Source organism: Phasianus colchicus, chromosome 16 (genome assembly GCF_987193195.1).
Source record: "Phasianus colchicus chromosome 16, bPhaCol1.hap1.1, whole genome shotgun sequence".
NCBI lineage: Eukaryota > Metazoa > Chordata > Aves > Galliformes > Phasianidae > Phasianus > Phasianus colchicus.
In genome coordinates this window covers 11,025,652-11,041,453 of record NC_143451.1, presented here as the reverse complement: position 1 = coordinate 11,041,453, position 15,802 = coordinate 11,025,652, and the positions used below count along the sequence as shown (strand labels likewise).

The 15,802-nt window shown below is 46.4% G+C and overlaps 1 long non-coding RNA gene across 2 annotated transcripts; it reads right to left on the bottom strand.

The window, feature by feature from the left end:
* Nucleotides 1–415: 415 nt before the first annotated feature.
* LOC116237442 (uncharacterized) lies at nucleotides 416–14,483 on the bottom strand. Of its 2 annotated transcripts, XR_004168728.2 has the most exons (4): nucleotides 14,378–14,483; nucleotides 10,564–10,633; nucleotides 2,303–2,456; nucleotides 416–1,824 (listed from the first exon to the last, which is right to left on the bottom strand). It is a non-coding gene; the product is annotated as an uncharacterized LOC116237442 (long non-coding RNA). The 2 variants fall into 2 exon arrangements; XR_004168729.2 differs by lacking the exons at nucleotides 416–1,824; nucleotides 2,303–2,456 and adding an exon at nucleotides 3,837–4,355.
* Between the last annotated feature and the right edge of the window lie 1,319 nt (nucleotides 14,484–15,802).

Genomic DNA, 15,802 nt, shown 5'->3' with positions numbered 1-15,802 from the left:
TTTTCCTCCCTCTTATAAAACATTTAACCATTTCCCTCCTAAGCTGATCCAGAGAAATCGGAGAGAAGGCAGTGCTCTCCAAGAACAGCATCACAGGAACTGCTGGGGGAGATGAAGCACATTCTGTATGTGATTATTACATAAATGATGCTTTGATCACCAAAAGTAAAGAACAAGGAGACAGTTCTAACGGTCTGAAAACACTTGAAAAGCTAATGTAGGAAGCAGCTTTGATACATGAGACAGTGGCACAGTATTTATTTTGTGACCTTTAGCAAGCATGGGCAGTGCAACAACAAGCTAATTTGGGGAAAAAAACCCACCAACAACAAAAGAAGGCAGAAAAAATTAACCTAAGGGCTTCATGGCAGAGGGAGAGGAAGAGATACTGAGGCTGGAAGCAGCTCTGTGCATGCATGCTGGGAACTGAGCCCTGCAAAGCAGCACAGGAGCAATGGGTGCTCAGCAGCTCCTACAAACAGTGATTCTGGGATACCAGCAAAAGCCCCAAACTAGAGCACCTTTACAGCAGGCATTAGCAACTATACCTCCACACAGATACAAGTTCAACAATAGCCTTTGGGGAGGTTTTGCAGGAATACCTCCAAACCCCCATGACACAAGAGGATGGGAGGGACTGCAGACATGTGGGTAGAGTCCCCAGGTGGGAAAATCAGGGAAGAGAACTTGAAGGGATGGAAGGAGGCAATGACAATGTCTGGGAACTACATTTTCAAGAGAATTTTGAATATTTAGGGATAAGAAAGAGCAAAGTCTTCCCTATGGGGAAGCTGACACATTCAGAGCTATAAAATTAACAAGTTTCTGTTTCACCCCAGCAATGCATAAGAAGCCCCAAGAGACAGACAAGGTCCTGCATAGGGCCACATGCAGTTAAAGTTCCTGTCCCCACAGCTACACCCTGGCCATTTGCAATGTTTTATTCACAGAAGGAAAAGGCAAGAAATTGTTCAATTTGCAATGCCTGTTCCAGCTTGAAACCTGCAAGGAGAGCACTTGCTATGTGCCACGAGAGCAAAAACTGCTCCATGGGAGAAAGAAAACTTCCCAAACAGGCCACCAACCAAGGCCTTGGAAAATCAATCTGAGCAAGTGGCTGGAAACTGCTAAGTTCTGGCCAAAGTCTCTAACCAGTTAATGGCCCATGTGAAAGAAAAAAAACCAGCATGATAAACACTCACAGAAGGACAGTGCCCATCAGCTAATTTGTGCACGATGAATAATTCAGCCACATCTATTAAAAAGGCTTCAGCTGACTGAAAACACACCGAGATGATAATGTGGGGACAGGGAGGAGAGCGGCCATCCCGAGATCCTGCTCTGCACCAGCTGAACCCAGTGGCTGAAAGCTAAAGGGAGAGATGATGGAGAGAGCGAGGCAGGAGATGGGAGCAAAAGGAGTTCCTGCTGTCCCTAAGAGCATCCCCCAACTGATGGCACGGAACATTTCCACACTTACATTTTCTTTCACAATCATGATACGCTGACAGAGACCTTGAGATTGGACAGGCTCCTTCCCAACCTCTTCCATGAGGTCTTTTTTGAGGAGGATGAAGCCAGAACAAATTTGAATCATCAGGACCTCTGGAAGTCAAATCTCACATTTCCTTGCAGAACACTCACAATACACAGCAAGCAACGCAGGCAATTGGCTTCACTCATCCAAACTTTGTGTTTATGTAACTTCAGAAAAAGCTCTGGGCCTTCGTCTTCCTAAGCAAACCTTCACTTCAGCCCACTATAAGCAAGTTTGCTTTTTCTTCTTTCCGAGGGCTCAGCATTTCTCAAACTGAGGTTTTCAACCTGAAATGGGGTCACAAAACCTTTTCAGTGGGGTTACCAGCTCTGGGCAACCTTGTGTTTATTCCCGATAATCTGCAAGGCTGAGTTCAGGGAGGCGTTTTTGGTGTTGTAACAGGACAGTCCAGCATAATTTAATTTAAATTTATCTTTGTTAGTTGGAAAATTGGTCTGCCTCCTCTTCTGGTCAGCATTATCGCTTGGCCAAGGCTGGTAGGAAATATCTGCTAAGCATTGTGCCAGAAGCGAGGGGAAAAAAAAAATCTGTTCACAGATAAGTGTGGAATAGCAGTGGGAGGAAGAGGGGGTCAAATGAGACAAAATTGTTTCCTGACCCTAAGAAATAGGGTGAAAGACCTGCAGGCTGGCCCCAGCTTCTGACACACACTGTGCTTATGTGTGTAGGTCCTGACCAAAAATCATTTCTTCCTCAGGTGACCAGAGCACAGAGAAGAGGAGATGCAGCATCAGACCCACTTACCCAAACCAACAGAAACTTTGTGCTGTTTGCTGTGAGTTGGGAGCTCCCCAGTCCTTCCCTTCACATTGATATGGCCAGAAGCATCCCTGGCAACGTCACTCACATGGGATGCGCTCTGCTCCACTTTAGGGCTCCTTTCCATTGTCACTGTGATCTGAAAGAGCATTAGTAGGACAGTGACAGTAGCCTCATACATATTAAATACACCGAGGGTGAAATGCTTAATAAACCATCACGTTTGGAGCCTTCTTTCCTTCTCATTGGTCATGTCTGTCTTGACTTATTCCTCCCCTGTAGAGGAAGTGGCAGGATTTAATAGTCTTTTATTAGCATGTCAGCTTTTAAAATGGCCAAAGCCTTATTCATAGGGTAGGTTATAAAAGGAAAAAAAAAAAAAAAGGAAATGCAGCACATTCAGGAGAAATCCTTCTCATTTCAGCCAACGAAAGAGTCAAAATAAATGTGGCTGTATGTGCCTGGCCCCTTTCTGTCACATTTGAAGAGGAGCTGTCACACTTCCTCTCACCAAGTCAATCTCGTTTTTCCTTCTTTCCATGCTTCATGCCCTGCCACTCCACAAAGCATCTCACTCAGGGAGTTTGGGATCTCATGCCGCTGCATGAGAAAGGCAGCAGCAAGGTTACAGGTGCAAAGAAGTCCCACACACTTCTGCTAAGTTAAGATCTGTTCCACCTTCAACCATTTTACTTCCTCATTTCTTTGGGATAACTATACCTGAAAAGAGGTTCATTTTTTAGATTTTGGTTGGTTTTTTTTTTTTTCCTTTCAAATCCCCAAAAGCACTCATCTCCATTCTTTTTGCCACCTGCACCTGAAGAGCTGACTTTCAGGTAAAGGGGGATATCACTCCTTCACCAAAACACAACTTCACAGCCTGAGGCTAATAAGAGAGAACAGGGACCCAATAGTCCCAAAGCTTACCTACCCCACAAGCCACATTTCAAAAAACCCTCCTAGAACTCAGTTTTTTCCTTTCCTGGAGTTACACAGCAATAAGGGCTCATATTTGATATCCAGGCCCCCAGCTCAGCCTGACAAAGGCTGACCCCAGCATCCAGATCCCATCTCTGTCCTCCACAGCACCAGCACGTCTCTGAAATGAATCCTCGTATCAAGCATACAAAGATATTTGTTCTAAAAAGATAGTCCATAAAATGACATTTATGCCATGTAAAGATAAGAGTGTTTCTTCTCATGCTTACTTGGAAGGATTAGACAGTTTATCCTTCTTTCTCCCCAAGTTTAGTTTTCTGGCCAATCTCTCATCTTATTCTACACCTTTCAGATTTTGGGGTTCTGCCTTCAGTTGAAAAGCAGCATCTGCTCGCTGGCTGGCTTGAATGGGAAAAGCCAGAAGAAAACCTTTTCCCATCCCAGTCCAGACACAGAAGTTCCCCAATGCATCCATATTCCAATGGGCTCATTAAGAACAGACCTGAAACTCGGAGTCATACCCTTCATTACTAACTGCACTGTCCTAAGAATCTTGTTACCTTTAATTGGCTCACGGTTACACTGAAAACATGGAGCTGACTCCACTCTAATCCATGCAAGCACAGCCTCTAGGTTTCAACTGGAAGCAGGTTTTCACCCCAGAGCCTCTGAGAAGCAAAATCTTATTTAGGTCAGAAGTGACATTTTCCTTTCTGAAATAGTAGGCCAAATGCCAACGAAACTGGAGCACGTTAGTTGGAGCAGCCCAGGGATTTACTTTACAATACTGTGTAGTACACCCATGTGAACACAGGGGGAAAAAGAAAAAAAAAAGCAATCTGCTGTGTTGAACTTCTGACAGCTTATTCGTTGGCACTGGTTGAACAGCAGAATTTCCACCCCAGAGAAAATCCACGTTACAGTTAGAAGAAATCCCCTTCAGTTCCATTTGGAACAAAGCTCCACACCAAGACTTCATCAAAAGTCCCAATCCAGAGACAACGCATGCTTGCTCTTCAGCTATCAGAATACATAAGAGAAGACTTTATGGAGTCCAAATGTAGAGCTCAGCTTCAGAAAGTTGCATTTCAGTATAAATCTGCACGAAAGGACCAGAACTGTGAGTGGTTAATGGCTGCACAGTGCTGGAATCCCAATGTGTTAGCAGCTACTTGAAAACACATACAGCCCCTGATAGGCACTACCCAATGATTCCAGGCATCCCCAAACTCCACACTCCAAATTCTCCCAATGAAATGGTCCAAAAGCAAGTTAACTTGAATAACAGAAACCACCAAGCTCCTGCCTAAACCAGAACTCCAGACAACAACTTATCAACCTTTATTGATTGAAGCTTTATTGGCACAGCCTGATTGCAGGCTTCTTCCCAACATCATCTTGAATCAATAGCTTAATTGCCTTCTTGCCTTGTTTGGCTTCTGGCTAAATTCACTGATGAACCCTGCAGATGAGGGACGAGTTACACCTCCACTGACCAACTCAGAGGTCTCCCTGATCTCCACCTGTGAAGGCAGTGGGCTCAGGGAGATGTGCCATGGGGACAGCCCAGCCTTGCAGCACCCAGGGAGTTGTCCCTACAGTTGTCCCTACATCTTTATTGCCTAGGAGAGGAGGGAGCAGGAAGACACAAGCACATACCTGAAGATGAGCTGACAGGTAGCAACGTTTCCCATAACAGTTTATCACTGCTTTTTGGCTGTCTTTTCTTCCCTAGCCAGCCCTTGCATTTGGAAGCAGCCTGGCACCATCTGATCTGCACTTGTTCTCCAATAATGATATTTAACTATTGATCACTGTCACTGATAGCTTGTTTCCTACTTTTGACCTACCTAAAGTAATTGTTTCCTGCAACTCAACCATGGCAGCTTTGAGGGGGCTTTATAAGCCACCCCCTGGGTCCTCTGTTAGGACAGTTCTTGCCAGATGAGACAACTGGCTTCAGATGTGTCATTAATCCCATAAATAAGATGACCCTGTTAGACAACTTCTGTCATGCCTTTGTAATTTGTTAGAAGGCAGCAATACTTTTGTGCCTCCCTGCTAAGTATCAATCTCCTGGAGAGACCAGGAGAGCTATTTTAAGTGTGACCTGCAAAGTAAAGACAGTCTTTTGAGTCCTTTTGTTCCTTAGATCCAGAGAAGAGGTAAGGAACTGGGCTGCCTGTGTTTCCGACTTGGAGCTAATGGAGGACAGGAGATTTATGGTACTTGAGGATATAGATTTCGATTCCTGGAAGACTGCATGAAGGATGAGAGAAGGTAGATTTACAATTTCCAGTTATCAGGGAATTGTAACTTATTAGCAGTCAATCACAAAGTTAAATGACAAAAGAGATTTCTGGCTGACTTAGAGAACATTTGTACAGCATTAGGGAAGAGGTGGGTGTAGGAACTGCAAAAGAGTCCTAATATCTAAGATTAAAAATGAGGCAGAGGAAAAAAGAATGACAATCCAAAGCAATACCTCACAAATCAGCATTTCTTAGGTGGCCCAGGGTTGACAAGCAGGGACACTTCTTTGATCACCCTTCGCAAAAGATCCTAATGACAGCATGCCCTCATAGCTCCCAGCACAGCCCCAGGGCAGTGCAGACAGGGATCCCAAGTTGGGACCCAGGTGTCACAAATGGTCCCATAGATGCTTCAGAGAGACTCACAGCCCAGCACACATCATTGCCTTTGACGTGGATGCAGATGTATATCCACCAAGCAGTGCAGAAATGGGTTCATCCTTGTAATTACTCCACTGCAATGCTATGGGTGCATCATGCATTTACAGCAGCTTCAGCAGCGCTGGTGAGGCTCCAAGCAGCTGCTGTTGAGTCATGGCATGATAAAGTCTGTAGAACCAGAGACCTGAGCTGCTCTGGACAACAAGGACAACCAAAAACAAGCCACAAAGTTGCTTTCTTTTGAAGATCATCAGAGATACTTGCAGCCATCCCATTGGGGAGCAGAGGAAGGGTTTTCAGCATGAAAACAGCTTAGCTGCCCATCTGAAATGAGGTTTTTCTTAGACAAGAGACACATACTTGTCTGTGTGTCACCTCACTTGTATTTAAACCCTGTTCAGAGGGCATTTTATTTCAAGAGGGTTTAAACTCACACGCTACACCAGAGAGTATTTCATCCTTGAAATACTCCTCCAGACAGGAAAGTTTTCTCACCAAAGGTTACAAGAAACCAGCTTCTGACATTTAATCATGGTGATTTGCTTCAGCAGGCTGGTATAAAGTACCACTCAGCATAAATAAAGACATCAATCTGGCTGAAATTTCCCAACTGCTCCAATTTCACAGGGCTAAGGATGAGTAATGCCCTGGTCTTGACTCCAGCTGGAGCATCTTGTGGATGAGGTGGTCCCCACGGTGAATTTGGGGCTTCAAGAGAACCTCCAATTCCTCCTAAAGCAAACAAGGGGCAAAGGTTTTCTTCATGCTGCTGTCACACTGCACAAGGTCAGAACTCAGTGCTCTCATCTGTGACAGCACAGGACCAAGCAGTGCTGGCCATGCCCAGCCCTAAATCAAAGCTGTTGACTTAGGGCTGCTGTTTACAATGAAAAAAGCTGTGGCAGGGGGGTAACATGACTACAAGAGCATCCCAGGGGATTCTGGGCTGGCAGAACAAAATGACATATGTAAATCCATTTCACTGGCAGAGACCTCACTATTTGAATAAGTTTAATATTAAACTGACTCAAACATTGGAACAAGACAATTATCAAGGCAATTCACATGCTCAGACCCATAGGGCATGATGTACCTTCAGCTGCGTTGTCAGGGTTTCCGAACAGTTCATTGTGGCTTTGAAAATTGCTCTGAAAGATGCTGCTTACCCTAAAAACACCCTGGAATGGACACAAACACAGCAGGCAGGATGAGCCTGCTGGCATATAAGCTTTGGTTTCCTCATGAGTGATGCAATCCCTACTTTCCCCAGTCATGAGCCTCCATCCATCTCTCCTATTTAAGAGCATTCACTGTTTCAGAATTTTCTTTACATAACAAACTGTGAAGACCACAGTCAGAGAGGCAGGAACACAAAACCACTCACTGTAGTTTTACTGCAGAGCCAGGGGTTTAAAGCACAGCATTTACAGGCCACTGCCCACAAAAAGGCATCAGTAGAAGGTCACAAACAGCACTGCTGGGGACTCGTGCAGCTCTGCAGGGCTTGACTGCAGACACACTTCATGGCAGAGGTTTGCACTTATTTCTCTGCTGTCCCCTATTAACAGCTTATAAGCCAGAAAGGCCAACAGCCCGGTGATCAGGGTGGCTTAAGGCACCTTAACAGCTCCCCAGGCGACAGCCCATGGGCTAACTCAGCCTCTGACCAACTCATTAGAGGTTAAGCACCAATACTGAACATAAGGCTGAGGTCTCTTGGGGTAATCTTCAGTAGGAGAATAAAACACAAAAAAGAGCATGGAGCCCATGCTGTGGTCTAACAAAGGCCTTTGATTATCCCATAGGCCCAACGAGCCAACCAGGGGAGAGCTCCTCACACTGCTGTGCTTCAAGATCCCTCGAGCCCAACCTCAACCCATCCCACCATGCCCACTGACCACATCCCTCAGTGCCATATCTCCACAGCTATGGAACAGATGGTGACTCCACCACTCCCTGGGCAGCAGTGCCAGTGTTGGAGTGCTCTGTTAGAGAAGTTTTTCCTAACATCCAACCTGAACCTGGAAGAAAACCAGGATGGTTGAGCGCTCAGAAGAGTGCTTTCAAACCATTTAAACTACTTCAACAGTACATGTGTGGATGTATTCCTTCAAAAAAAAAGTGGAAGATGCATCTGTGCCACTCAGCACAGGGGGGAGAGCAGCAAGGCATGAATGCCAATGTCCCAGGAGGGAGCAAGGCGGCTTCGCAGGCAGCACAGCTCCCTGCACAGCTCCTCAGTTTCCTCATTTAGGAGGAGAGACAAAAGGTTGCATTCCCCACTCACCCCCTGAGCAAGAGATAATTAGTAGCTCATTGTTTTAAATCCTAATAAGCGCTCCCCAAACTAACTAACCATGTTGGACATAATATAAAAATGGTTCTGGTGAAAACGCAATTTGTGGAGCAGTCTAATTAGATGGCCATGAGAGCAAAGAGCCTGTGCAGCACTTGCTGCCGAGGGAGACCTATTTGCACAAACCCCAGAAGATTGCCATGTAATAGCAAGAGCCAATTTCTTCATTTCCTGAAGATCCACTAGCAAGCAGCCTCCAGACTTCCTCTCACCATTTGTGAGCCCCAGAGTTAGCTAGATAGAACATTTAATCTCTCCTCTTTGAATGGAGCAGTGGAAAGCAATCTTCTTGGAGTTTTCACAACAGCTGCCCAGGGAGGTGCTGCTTCACAGCAAGAGCAAGAATGGGCCCAGCTGTGGGTTCAGGCTGCTGCAGCTCCCACACCAAGCTAGTACAATGCCTGGTTTCTCCAGGAGAAGGGACAAGAGTTGTGTTCTGACATAAATGCAGGTCTAGAAGCACTGCTTGCTTTGGCAGCCAAGCTTTTAATTGATGCAGCACCTTCTACCAGCACACAGTTTGGAGACCTTTCCCTTTGAGTCCTGAAGGCATGGGACAAGGGGAGTCTGCTTTCTTCAGATGACAGTGCTTTAAATAAAAAGTTCAAACCTGTGTTCTTGACAGCTTCAACAAAGCAATTACAGCCTAAGTGAAGGTTACCAGTACCTGTGGTCTTGGCACAGCTTGTCTTCTGAAGCACCAGTGAGCAGCAAATAAGTGTTTTGTCACAAATCAAGACTGCCCTAGAAAAGCCAAAGGGTGGTCTGCAGCAGCCTCAGTGCCACATATTAATAGCAGAAGCATGAGGGGCAGCACAGGACAGATATGATACACATTTCCCCCCACTGCAAAGCTAGCAACCTCAGGACAGACCCCAAGTTGAGCATAGCACCAAGCTTACTCTCTTGCCAGCTTGGGGACATAGGCATTCTGCTCAAGGCATTGCTTTCAACACAAGTGCAGTAGGCTGTGCTCCTTGGAGGTCTGTTCAAACCATGGGGAGATCCCACTCCATCCCTGGCGAGACCAGTGCATCGTTGCATGAAATCCCTGAGCACTGGCTCAGCCACAGCATGACAGCTTGCAATACAGGCACCTCCCTGCTGTGTACTTCCCTCTGGCCACAGTGATAGTAACCCAGAAGTGAGAGATGGCAGCCAGGGAAGGCACAGCTGCATTTCTCCATTCCCTGCTCCAGTGCCCAGGGCAGCAGAGGAAGGAGGAAAAGTAACCTGGAAGGTGACTGAACAGCAGAAGGACACAGCTGACTGCATCTGAAGCTCTGCAGCTTCCCTGTGCTCTCCTACAAGAGGAAAATCGGCTGGAAAGAAAGTGCCTTAACCCCTCACAGCAACTCACTGGGGCTGTTCAGGGTCTGGTGAAATCAAGCACTCACAGTGAGAGAGGGCAGGAGGATTTCCCAAGTAAGGCCAGCTTTCCTGCTTCATCAGCCAAGCCACACAGCAGTTCTAGAGATGCTGCAGACTGACAGTGCTGCAAAGCCAGGGAGCTCCCATAGCAATCACACACCTGAAAGGGGAGTCTCTATCCCAGGTACAGCCTATGAGGAGTTCAAACCTTGCAGAATCACTGAGTGTTTGCTACAATCGAGTTGAACAACTTCTGTTTCCCCCTCCAGAGGCAGCCGTCCCTGAGAGCTGCAGCTCCCTCTGACCTTGTGCACAGACATCACTGCACTGAGCTTTGAGGGTGCCGAGTGACTTTGCAGCACACAGACAGCTCAAAGGAAATGGGGCTCCTGGAAAAGTTACCCAGGCACTTCTGAGCTTATATCCATCGCTGCAGCTGTAGGATACCTGGGCTTTGTGCTCACCTCTGAAATATTTATGCGCTAATGAAGGTGGAGGCAGAGGAAACTGAGGTCACTTACAGAGGTAAACTCCTCATTACAGCTGAAACAGCTGAGGCAGCAAGCGAGTCGGAAGCAATCAAGAGCAATTAAAACATGCCTGTACTACATAACATTTACTTGTTATGCTACAAGGGTCCAAAAAAACAAAACAAAGGGGTTTTGCTAATTCTTTCCTACTCCATTACCCTTGCAACCAGGAGAGCATACAAAACACCTCTGCTTCGCTCTTTGCTCCCTGTGTGTTCAGCTCTGCTCTCCCTTGTCTCAAAAGCTTAAAAGCCTGTTTTTCCCTTTAAAAGCCAACTTGCCTGCCAGGTAGCTTCTCTTAATCTCTCAGCCTTGGCTAGAAGCCTCTCTAGGCTGCTGAAAGAGATAGCTACTTACCCTTTGTTCTTGCGACAAGAAAAGCCTCAGCTATCAAATCCTTCCAGATTCCTTTGTAGTCTGAGAGACTCTAAAATGGAAAGAATAAAAACCATGTATCAGTCTCACAGATTAATCACTACTAAGGCTAGTGGTTAGACCAGCTTACAGCCATGTCTCACATCTCTACAAAGCAAGCCTTTACCAGACAGATAGCTGTGAGACACGGCCATTCATCTCGGACAAGGAGCATTGCGTCCTTCCTAATGTCAGCAGTGGGCCTGAGAAAGGAGCCAAAGGTAAAGTGGGCACATCCAGCTGTGGCTTTTCCCCCAGGCTGATGGAGGTTCCCCAGGAGCTGAGCAAGCAGGACACAGACAGCTTTCATCAGCAGGAGGGACCGATGAGGACATCCCACTGGGATGGGCAGGAGAGACGTGTTCGTGCCAGCATAGGGCTGCTGCTTTATTTCTCAGTGGCACAAAGGCAAGGTATTCAGCACAGTGTGGTTTCACACAGTATCACAATTAAAAATGAAAAAAAAAAAAAAAGCACATTGCTCCCATGGAGGCATTTACAGAGACTGAGAGCTGATCACAAAAATTGCAAGCAAAAATAGTACCCCAAACTCTGAGTTATTCCAGAGCAAACAAAGATTTTTTTTATAATGAAGTTCTCTGTAGCTTATGTGGAATTGGTTCAAAGAGCTTTTTTCAAAGTCATTTGCAGAGAGCATTCAGCACTGCGGGTGTGAAGAGGTTTGTGCCCCCCAGTGTGTCCTTGCAGTGCTATTTTCCTGCCTGGAAAGCAAAGCAGAGACCACCATGCAGCCAGTTCTGTATCAGGAGGATCTCAGCCCTCCTGGCACAGGCCCCTAATGCCTCCAGCATGTGGAAACCCTCATGCATCCTGACAGTGAGTGTCAGAAGCAGCCCCAGAAGAAAAGAAAGCACCGTCACAAAGTCAGTTCCAGTCAGCGTTTCACAGCTCAGCGTTAGACATACTGGATCCTCATTCCTCAGCAGGGCTGTGAATGACTCCAGCCGCTGTCACTTTTCAGACAAAGCCTTCCTGAGAACAGTTCTGGTTCAACCTCAGTTCAGCATGCACCAATCTCTGAAGCATCATTAGCTCCCTTGCTGTAGTGCTGCTCATCACTGAGCCCTGTCCCTGTGCCATCCTCCTGCAGCTGCTCCTTCCCCACCCACAGGACATGTGGCTCTGATCCCCTGTGCCTTGGGAAGCAGCTCACCCTCCTCCAGCAGCATGATCCATGTCACCAGTCCTTCTATCACTGCAAAATGTTGCTGCTTTCCAGAGCAAAACAGCTGGAGAGAGGATTTAAGCAGAGGTTAACAAAGTTCTCTCTGCTGAGGAGCAAGCCTGCTCCTGGGCTAAGCAGCATTGTCCCCATTTCACGTGGAAATAACACTACAAGTAAGCAGCTGCTGTAACCATTAGAGCAGAACGCATTACAAAGATACCAAAAAAGCTTTTGTAAGCGATTTTCTCCCATCTCACCCTCAGGCAATCTATCATGTTAGATCAGTCCAAGCAACCCCAGTAGTCACGTTTCATCCACTCCAGCCAGATGACAAAGGCAGGTGCCAGTGTCACTGCACCCTGGAGTGAGCCACACTGGGCACCTTCATTATGATACACCATGGATTTCTTCTTACACCATGGATCTGGGCCAGTGGCTAGAGAGGCTCACGCTGGCAGCATCCATGCAGATTCAGTCTCAGTGTCACGATACCCCCCAGCTCATTATCAGTTTCCTCTTCCAGTGCTCAGTCAATATTAAAGACTTTGAAATGTATATGTGGTTATAGTCCAGGAGAGTGTCTCCAGGGAAGCAATTTGCTGCAAATACTGAGCTACTTAGAAATATTTATATATGCTAGGAAAGGATTAGGCTTCGTTTAGCATTTTCTCCACCTTTGAACTTCATTTAATGCAGTATTAAGCCCAAGCTGCAGTAAATTGTTCTGAAGTTGTAGATGAGAAAGACTTGTGGAGAAATAAGATTGTTCAAAGAGGAGAAGGAATGGATTGCTCAGTGTTTTCTAGATTATATCATAGTAATTGAACTAAAGAGTGCCCAAGAATCTTTACTTGCAGTACAGTGTTCCCAGACTAGGGAGCATCACAAAGAGACATAGGAATCCTAAGAACAGCTTAGAAGTATAAAATCTGTGAAAAGGACAGCCTGTCTAATATATTACAGAGGAGGCATTCAGAATGGGGATGCACACCTCTGTGTGAGAGCAATTCCATCTTTTAGGGAAGAGCACCATATTATTCACAGCCTCTGACCAGTCCCTGTGCAATAGCCAGAAGGGCTTTCCCAGACCCTGAAGGGAGGGAAGGAACACCAGCACTGCATTTGCTTGGCTCTTTGCAGGCGTGGGTGGCCATAGCCACAGGGTCTTGGCACAGCCACCTCAAGACAGATGGGACTGCAGAGAGGCTGGGAAAGGCATTAGAGGTGTATGAGCCTCACCACAGGAATGCTGCACCACCCTACATCCTGCCAGCAGACCCAGATCGGCCTCCTCAGATTATTTTGGGCTCAGGGCATCAAGATAATAGCCTGATAATGGAAACCTGCTTCCTCAGTGCCCACCACAGAGCACATGCTGGAGCTGCGTGAGCTCTGGTGCCCATCAGGCAGAGAGCATCAGACCCTCTGCAGGGACAGCATCTGCAGGAGATGATGAACGAGGAGCTTCTGGAGCCAGCAAACAGAACTCCTGGTGTGCAGGCAACTGGCACTGGCCCCTGGCATTCAACATGGAAGATTCATAGTGACTGCCAGGCAGCTCAGGTCTCTACGAGCTGCTATTTTTCTTACTTCTGCCATTGGCCTTTTCTGACCATTACCAAATACAACTCCAGCAAGCAGTTAATACGTTAATAGCTTGCATGCTTTTAATAAAATTATTTTTTCACAACTAAAACCCAGCACGTGTTTTCACAGCACTAGCCACCATCAAATATTTACTCTGCTCAAAGAGCCATCAGCAACCCGAACAAAACCATTTTTCAAATATTGAACAGAAAAACACACTACGAACTCTTTGAGCCAGTTACATCTGGCTCCAAGATGCTGGCAGATGGAAGGAAAACTGGTTGCAAATGCTTAAAAATTTAAGCTTCTTGCATTTGTGAAGACTGTAAGTCAAGAAAACACACTCAGAGCGAGGTAAGCAAGATCTGATTGTGAAGATACTCAGTTTTGAAAGGCAGAGAGAGAAATATGCTATGGAAAGACATATAGAGTGTTTACACAAATGCAAGCCAGGTAAGCATCTCCCTGTTTGGCCAGCTCCAGCATCGCTGAGCAGTAGCACAGCTATACTTGGGTACAATCATGATCTACCCAGGTTTGTGGAAGGCCCCCGTAAATCCCAAGTTTTTTTAGAGCTGCTGAGATACCATTGCTTGAAAGCTAAGCCACATAGACACACTGAAATATTTTGGGTGGGATTTGCAGGGTCCCATTTTGCCAGGGAAGTGTGCACCACCAGAGAGCGACACTCAGAGCATTGCAGATGCAAAATACTTCTCAGATACTTTTTAGTATGGTTGCTGGGACCCTGGGTGAGCAGAAACTCCCCAGTTCCAAGCCTGTATATAGACCATTAGGAAGCCTTGCTTAGAAATCCCAAATCATTGCAGCAAATCTTTCTTTATGCCTACAGGAGGGAAGCCTCACATCAAGGTCACTCAGGGATGCAATCCCTGGCGTTCCAGAGAGTCAAGCCCCCCCTCAGGGCAGTTTTCACCCACACCTCAGCACCCACACTTCTGACCACAGAGGTGCCACACCAACCTGGCTTCCCTTCAGGGACCTTTCATCCTCTTCATGCTCCCTCCTGGTTCACACTCAAGTGCTGGAACTGTTTCTCAGGCCAGCTGCACAAAATCCCCCAGCTCCACCCAGTCACCACCTGCAAACCTCCTATAGCCCCTCTGCATCCCATTATATACCCACCCACTTGCTCCCAGGGAGGTGCAGCTGATGCTGCTTTCAAGGGCAGTGGGCTTGATGCAGATCCACACAGCCCAAATGCATCCCATTAAGTAATTTTTCCAAGCAGATCTGTCATTATTCTGCAGAGGTCTCCTATTCCCACCTTCCATATTGCTGTGTTTTCACTGATAGGTGTTTAACACATGAAACACACCGAGGACCTTACTGAAGATCTGAATCACAACATAGAAAATCAGGGCTCTGCCAGCTGGGGGGAGGAGTTTGCAGACCCTGGAAATAGGTTTATCCTGTAGCAATTGTTGTTTATGAGCCCTGGGGTGTCACGTGTGTGCCTCATTGTGGAAAGTTTTTTCTACCATTCACTCAGTGCCAGGAAGTAAATTTCTGTGGTTCAGGAGAAACTAGCTGTGGCAAATCCCTAATGTAAGGGAAACCAGAAAGCTTTTCCTACTCCTAATTATGCTGTGTTTCTAAACTTTCCCCTATGGCATGCAATATTAGAGTTCATTTAGCAGCTTTTCCCTTAAAAAGCACTGACAAAGGAGGCATTGTTGCAGCACTGAGATCACAGACACTTCCCTGGCTCTGAGCCCACCAGCTCCATCAGATGGGATGGATTCTTCCTGAGAGATGCACAGGGCTAGACTGAGCCGGGACTGAGAAAACAGGTAGATTTCAAAGCATTAAATAACACCTGAGGGTATGCCAATGGACAGTAATTGGGACATAAATTTGTGAAATGTCTCATATTTTTTTCAGTGGCCTGGACTTGGATCTTTAAGGTTCCTTCCAACCCAAGCCATTCTATCTATGATCACAGAATCACAGAATCATAGGGGTTGGAAGGGACCTTAAGATCATAGAAGAGACAAATAAAGGGAAAAAAATAGTTGAACACAAATATACTTGCAGTGTGGCAAACTCCCCCCAGATCCCTCCTCTGATTCCGTGTGTTGGCACTGGCTGCTCACCCATCCCTATGTGTGTGTCACACACATCCATGGCCATCCATGTCACGTCATCACTGCTGTATTGATTACTGCATTGAGAGCACGGAATGCCTCCGGGCAGTTTTCTCTCGTCATAAGCAGGATAGCTCAGTTACATTGCTGGCCTGTTCATCTCCAAAGAGAGAGGTTGCTACCATGTGGAAAATAAAATACTGCCCGTGGGACACATGCTCAAGAGATTGGAACAAATTCATTGATGCGCCACCAGATCCCTGCAAAACACCTTGGTTTTATTTTGTGTTGATGAGCAGAA